The sequence below is a fragment of the Eriocheir sinensis genome, unplaced genomic scaffold (assembly GCF_024679095.1).
Source record: "Eriocheir sinensis breed Jianghai 21 unplaced genomic scaffold, ASM2467909v1 Scaffold308, whole genome shotgun sequence".
Lineage (NCBI taxonomy): Eukaryota > Metazoa > Arthropoda > Malacostraca > Decapoda > Varunidae > Eriocheir > Eriocheir sinensis.
The window spans coordinates 300,001-307,500 of NW_026111619.1; the positions used below are offsets into that span (position 1 = coordinate 300,001).

Below are 7,500 nucleotides of genomic sequence, written 5' to 3' on the forward strand. Positions count from 1 at the left end.
ATATGGAGAAAAAAAAGTTTGAATGAGAAAAGGAGGAGGAGGAGGAGGAGGAGGAAAATTATGAAGAAGAAAAAAAGTTAGAATGAGAAAAAGGAGGAGGAGGAGGAGGAGGAGGAGGAGGAGGAGGAGGAAAGAAAAATATGGAGAAGAAAAAAAGTTAGAATGAGAAAAGGAGGAGAGGAGGAGGAGGAGGAGGAGGAGGAGGAGGAAAGAAAAATATGGAGAAGAAAGGAGGAGGAGGCGTAGGAGGAAAGAAAAATATGGAGAAGAAAAAAAAGTTTGAATGAGAAAAAGGAGGAGGAGGAGGAGGAGGAGGAGGAGGAGGAGGAGGAGGAAAGAAAAATATGGAGAAGAAAAAAAAGTTTGAATGAGGAGGAGGAGGAGGAGGAGGAGGAAAAAAGGAAGAAAAAAAAGGAGAGAAAAGGAGGAGGAGGAGGAGGAGGAGGAGGAGGAGCGTGCAGGTGAAAGTCAGTCGATCCTAACATGAAAAAAAATGAGTGCGTAGGATCACCACAACCTCTTCTAACCCCCACACAAAAAATGAGTGCATTCGTGAGTGAGTGCGTGTGTGCGTTCGTGAGTGAGTGCGTGTGTGAGTGCGTGTGGGTCAAGTTACTCACGTTTCTGCCACAGCTGCCGTTCGTGTTGCCTCATAATCCCCCAAGCCTTGACACCCGCGCTAAAGCAATCCGTCAGAAGCTCCTCGGCCTCCCGCATAACCCTCGGACTCAACTTCAAGTCCTCACTCCCTGCGCTTCCGACCCCTGCCCACCAGCGCTTGCATGAGGTCAGGGGTCACGCGTTAACCCCCAGGTCAGGCATTGCGTCCTGGGGTGTCCTTGGGGTCAGTCTGGGTCAGGAGTTAGTCTGTTGCTTCGTTCTGGGTCCTGGGTCAGTTGGTGTGTGTGCTAGAAGGTGTTAGTGGCAGTCAGTCAGAGAGAGGGAACATGTGTTAAAGGGGTGTGTGTATTTACCTTGTTGTATTTACCTAGTTGTAGCTGTAGTTGTAGGCCTGGGCTTTACGCTCGTGTGGTTCCGTCTCCGTATCTATGGAGTGTGTGTGTGTATGTGTGTGTGTGTGACCTACCATGTGTAAAGGGTAGAGTGTGTTCGGTGTGTGCGTTAGGGTGTGCCGGCAAGCTAGTCTTCACGGCATCTGTTAATTACACCTGGGACTTCGCTGAACACGCTATACTGTGATTTATACCTGATTTTTAAGTGTTATATTTGTGTTTATTATGGGATTATTATGTTCCAGTGTGTGTCATTGTTAAGTTGGGCTCCATGGCTACACACACACACACACACACACACACACACACACACACACACACACACCAATCACTAGTCATGTCAGTATAGTTCTGTAGATTTCAATAGGCCTTTTCCATAATGAAACACACACACACACACACACACACACACACACACACACACACACACCAATCACAAGTCATGTCAGAATAGGCCTCCCCATAGGCTCACAAGATGGTCAGAGAAAGAAAAAAATAATAATAATGTCATAGTCAAAGTAGGTCATTGTGTGTATTTGGGGTCATCAAACCTCCATCCTTCACCCCCCTGTACTGACCTCACTATCATCATCATCATCATCATTATCATTATATTACATACGTACATATAGATAAGTAAATCTCTCTCTCTCTCTCTCTCTCTCTCTCTCTCTCTCTCTCTCTCTCTCTCTCTCTCTCTCTCTCTCTCTCTCTCACACACACACACACACACACACACACAGAAATATACACTTAGAAATATTAACCGTTGAAATTAAAAGAAAACACACACACACACACACACACACACACACACACGCCAACACTCACGTGCTTCCCAGAGGTTCCACTCGGAGTCCCTCATGTTGGTGATGTCGCGCCTGGCCCTCTCAATGCTCTCCTGAAGCATCTTGTCGGGAATGATGAAGTTGGGGCTGGCGGTCTTCCACTTCTTCAGGTCCACACCCTTGATATGCTTCCCCTGGCAGGCCATTGGGGCATTCCTGTGTGTGGAGAGCTTGGTTAACTATCGCCTGGTTCTCTGTCTGTCTGCCTAGCTACCCGTGCCTTTCCTAACCAAAGCCATCCCCTCATAGTGACAATATAAGAACTTGAGAACATAAGGAGGGTGCAAGAGGCCATTGGGGTGTTCCTGTGCGTGGAGAGCTTGGTTAACTATCGCCTGGTCCTCTGTCTGTCTGCCTAACTACCCGTCCCTTCCATAACCAAAGACTTTCCCTCATAGTGACAATATAAGAACTTGAGAACATAAGGAGTCTGCAAGAGGCCATTGGTGCATTGCTGTGGGTGGAGAGCTTGGTTAACTATCACCTGGTCCTCAGTCTGTCTGTCCAGCTATCCGTCCCTTCCTTAACCCAAAACATTCCCTCATAATGGCAACACATGCATAGACGTAACACATAGCTCGTCACATAAACACACACACACACGCATCTATCCAACATTCACGTTCTATCTATCTATGTAACTATTTTCAAACAGGCGATCTGGCGCTCTGAGATGCTTAAGAATACAAGCTTAAAACTATCGTAAACACACTTATTAAAACAGCACATACTGACTCATACAGAACCTCATAGTTTGACCGTCATTCTCATACTTACAGGAAGGAATCAGCCTCCAGCATGACCTTGGGCTGGACGTGCTGGAGCTTGTCGCTGCTGTCGCAGATCACACGTCCCAGGCTGGTCTTGCAGAGCTCGTAAAGTTGTTCTGAAAGTGTTTATTGAACGTACGTGAGCCAAAAATTGACTTGGTATATCTTTAAACACTATCTAGATATATGTTATTGGTGACGCAGGAAAATATTTAGGTTGGGAATCTTAACTAGGTAGCAGCGACGGGCCAAATTTGTGTCTTTACCGTGTAGCAGCGACAGGCCAAATTTGTGGCTTTACCGTGTAACAACGACAGGCCAAATTGTGGCTTTACCGTGTAGCAGCGACGGGCCAAATTTGTGGCTTTACCGTGTAGCAACGACAGGCCAAATTGTGGCTTTACCGTGTAGCAACGACAGGCCAAATTGTGGTTTTACCGTGTAGCAACGACAGGCCAAATTGTGGCTTTACCGTGTAGCAGCGACAGGCCAAATTTGTGGCTTTACCATGTAGCAACGACAGGCCAAATTGTGGCTTTACCATGTAGCAACGACAGGCCAAATTGTGGCTTTACCGTGTAGCAACGACAGGCCAAATTTGTGGCTTTACCGTGTAGCAGTGACAGGCCAAATTTGTGGCTTTACCGTGTAGCAACGATGGGCCAAATTTGTGGCTTTACCGTAGCAACGATGGGCCAAATTTGTGGCTTTACCGTGTAGCAACGATGGAGCCAAATTTGTGGCTTTACCGTGTAGCAACGACAGGCCAAATTTGTGCCATGATATAACACCCCAAAAGATGATACATAAACTGATCACAAATGCTTTGATATATATTATGAAATGGTTTGTATGGATGATGATTTTCCTCATTTTTCTTGCTTAGAAGGACCATTAAGAAACATGATACCCGCTGTTACCAGGTTAAACACTTCTCTAAACACACACACACACACACACACAGACCGATGCTTAATTTACGATGTTTTTGTTTGTATCTATGTATATGATGTTTTGATAGCAGTAAATATATACTTACTAACACACCGACGTAAGTGTTAACATTCAACACTCCCTGAACGTGCACGTACGTTCGCAAGAGAGGCATACATAGCCGACTCCTATAGATCTGGACCTCCTCTTTCCAGTGGTGTTTTTGGTTTCTAGCTGTGATGAAGAGTTTTTGAGATACAGAGGTTAAAAGAGACCCCCCATTGGACAGCCCAACTGCACCCAAGGGAATAGTGGCGTCCGCACCGCGCGCAAGGAAAGGGTTAAACACCTCTTCCTCACCCTATAGAAAGTCATGCACTCTCACCCTTCCTCACCCTAAAGTAAGGAAAGACATGCATTGTCACCCCTTCACTGTCACCCTTCCTCACCCTATAGAAAGTCATGCACTGTCACCCTTCCTCACCCTAAAGAAAGGAAAGTCATGCATTGTCACCCCTTCACTCCTGTCACCCCTTTAAACACCCCTTCCTCACCCTAAAGAAAGGAAAGTCATGCATTGTCACCCCTTCACTCCTATCACACCTTTAAACACCCCTTCCTCACCCTATAGAAAGGAAAGTCATGCATTGTCACCCCTTCACTCCTGTCACCCCTTTAAACACCCCTTCCTCACCCTATAGAAAGGAAAGTCATGCATTGTCACCCCTTCACTCTTGTCACCCTTCCTCACCCCCCTATAGCAAGGACAAACACATATCTCTCACCCCTTCACTCTTGTCACCCTTCCTCACCCTCCTATAGCAAGGACAAACACATATCTCTCACCCCTTCACTCTTGTCACCCTTCCTCACCCCCCACACATCACTCACCCCTTCACTCTTGTCACCCTTCCTCACCCCCCTATAGCAAGGACAAACACATATCTCTCACCCCTTCACTCTTGTCACCCTTCCTCACCCCCCTATAGCAAGGACAAACACATATCTCTCACCCCTTCACTCTTGTCACCCTTCCTCACCCCCCTCTAGCAAGGAAAACACACACATCACTCACCCCTTCCTTGGTACAGGTGCACATGACACAGGGTGATATGCGCTCGGCTGCCCCGATGTCAATATTAGTCTTGCCGACCCCACATGACAAGCGCTCCTTCCACAGCTCCGGGTTGATCCCCGGCAGGTCACGGTGGGACACACGAGGGTTCCTGAAACATCAATGGGATCATCACTGTGTCTGGTTGGTGGGATGAGAAGTTTCCGCCTCCCATGTTGACAATTTCCAGAGGTCAAAAATGAGGTTAACTGGGTTCTCATGTCTGTGTTTTGGGGTTCCTGGTACAGAGAAAGGGTCAAACTACCACTGGGGTCGTAAAACTCCCCCTGGAAATGCCCTGAACTCGTATGAAAGCCTAGTCAAATATGCATGTTCTTAGGTTCTTGGTACAGAGGAAGGGTCAAACCACCACTGGGGTCATAAAACTCCCCCTGGAAATGCCCTGAACTCGTATGAAAGCCTAATCAAATATGCGTGTTCTTAGGTTCTTGGTACAGAGAAAGGGTCAAACTACCACTGGGGTCATAAAACTACCCCTGGAAGTGCCCAAATCTCCTATGAAAGCCTTGTCAAATATATGTTTTCTTAGGTTCACAGTACAGATGGAGGTTCATACTAATACCAGGGTCATGAAACTACCCCTGGAAATGCCCTGAACTCCTAGGAAAGTCTTGTCAAATATATTTCTTAGGTTCACAGTACAGATGAAGGTTCAAACTACCACCAGGGTCATAAAACTACCCCCGGAAATGCCCCAAACTCCTATGAAAGTCTTGTCAGATATGTTTCTCAGATTCATGGTACAGAGGAAGGTTCAAACTACCACTGGGGTCATAAAAATACCCCTGAAAATGCCTACAACTCATACGAAAGCCTAGTCAAATATATATAAGTTTTACCTGACTTCTGCACATTGAACGGAAAAAACACCCAAGAAAACCCGGATAATCTTCTCTGTGGCCTTGGGAAACAGTTGTAATGTGAGCCTGTGACCTTTAACAATACTGACCTAACCCCCAAACAGTCTCACTTACAGGAAGGGGTCAGGAAGGTCAAAGACGGACCGCTGCTCACTCTCCACATTATCACAGTTATCGCAGAGCATCTTGGCAAGCGTGACCTGCAAGAATTACACACGTTAGAATTATTACTTACGACACAAGCAAAGAACTTATTGACAGACTGGTAGAAAACACTCATTCAGACTTACATAGAGATTTAGTATACTTATTAATACACACACTCACACTATATAAGGAAGGAAATGACTTAGAACTTATTGATAGACTTTGCAACGAAAAAACTCACACTAACATAGAGATTTACTAGACATATTAACACACACACACTCACACTATATAAGGAAGGAAATGACTTAGAACTTATTGATAGACTTTGCAAGGATAAACTCACTCATAACAATATAGTGATTTAAAATGCCTGATAGAATGTGTTTGATAGATTACGTGTGCTTCAGTATTAGTGGACTTGAGAGGAGGAGGAGGAAAGGAGGGAGAGAGAGAGGAGGAAGAGAGGGAGGAAGAGAAGGTGAGGAAAGAAATGAAGAAAGGTTGAGAAAGGAAGGAAAATACCAAGAAAATAAGAAAAAAGAAAAAATAATACGTATACGATTTGACCGAGACTCACCTCAGGAGAGAGAGAGAGAGAGAGAGAGAGAGAGAGAGAGAGAGAGAGAGAGAGAGAGAGAGAGAGAGAGAGAGAGAGAGAGAGAGAGAGAGAGAGAGAGAGAGAGAGATTGAGAGAGAGAGAGAGAGAGAGTTTATTGAGGAGAGAGAGAGAGAGAGAGAGAGAGAGAGAGATAGAGAGAGAGAGAGAGAGAGAGAGATTTTATTGAGAGAGGCTTTATTTTGGAGAGAGAGAGAGAGAGAGAGACTAATTGAGAGAGAGAGAGATTGAGAGAGAGAGAGAGAGAGAGAGAGAGAGAGAGAGAGAGAGAGAGAGAGATGATTTATTGAGAGAGAGAGAGAGATGATTTATTGAGAGAGAGAGAGAGAGAGAGAGAGAGAGAGAGAGGAGAGAGAGGAGAGAGAGAGAGAGAGAGAGAGAGATTTATTGAGAGAGAGAGAGAGAGAGAGAGAGAGAGAGATTTATTGAGAGAGAGAGAGGATTTATTGAGAGAGAGAGGTTTATTGAGAGAGATTTATTGAGAGAGAGAGAGAGAGAGAGAGAGAGAGAGAGAGAGAGAGACAAATGACAGAGGAGAAAAATGAACATATGAGAGGAAAGTCTGAAATTTGAGGAAGACAAAGAGGAAGGAACCCCAGCCTTGGAGTGTGTACTGTCGTCAAGGAGCCGACTGATTCAAGGTACGTCCCAAACTTTCCTTTCTGAGATCTATGAGGCAGACCCTTCCGCCGCCCCTAACGTCAGCAGCCTCTTCCAAAGGTCCTCAATATGTGTCGTAACCTGCCGAGGGGAGATGGGAGAGAAGGAGAGAGTGAGCTGTGTTAGAATCTGAACAGAGGAGGATGAAAAACTTGCCATACGAGGACAGACTTAAGCATTTAAATCTGCACTCTCTGGGTTAGCTATTGTGTGTAACCAAAACAACACTTCATTATAACTATCATGGGTGTCTATCATGTATTTGAGGTGTATTTTACGTCATAAGGAGGTCAGAGTTTTATTTCAAAGAGCGCAAGTCACCCTCAAGCTTTACGTAGCACTAGTTAGCCATCAAGCCCAGTGCCTCTTAAGCTTAGTGCCCCTTGAACATAGTGCCCTACAACCCTTAGTGGCACCCTAGAGGCTCTCACCTTCACAGTATTCCTCTGGCAGCAGGTTAAGGCCATACAGGTTGACTGCGTTCCATCCCAGGACTCTCGGCAGCCACTCATTGT

General features: G+C 45.6%; 1 pseudogene; it reads right to left on the reverse strand.

The window, feature by feature from the left end:
* Positions 1-1,979: 1,979 nt before the first annotated feature.
* Positions 1,980-7,500, reverse strand: part of LOC126991612 (myeloperoxidase-like) — an 18,080-nt pseudogene continuing 12,559 nt past the window's right edge.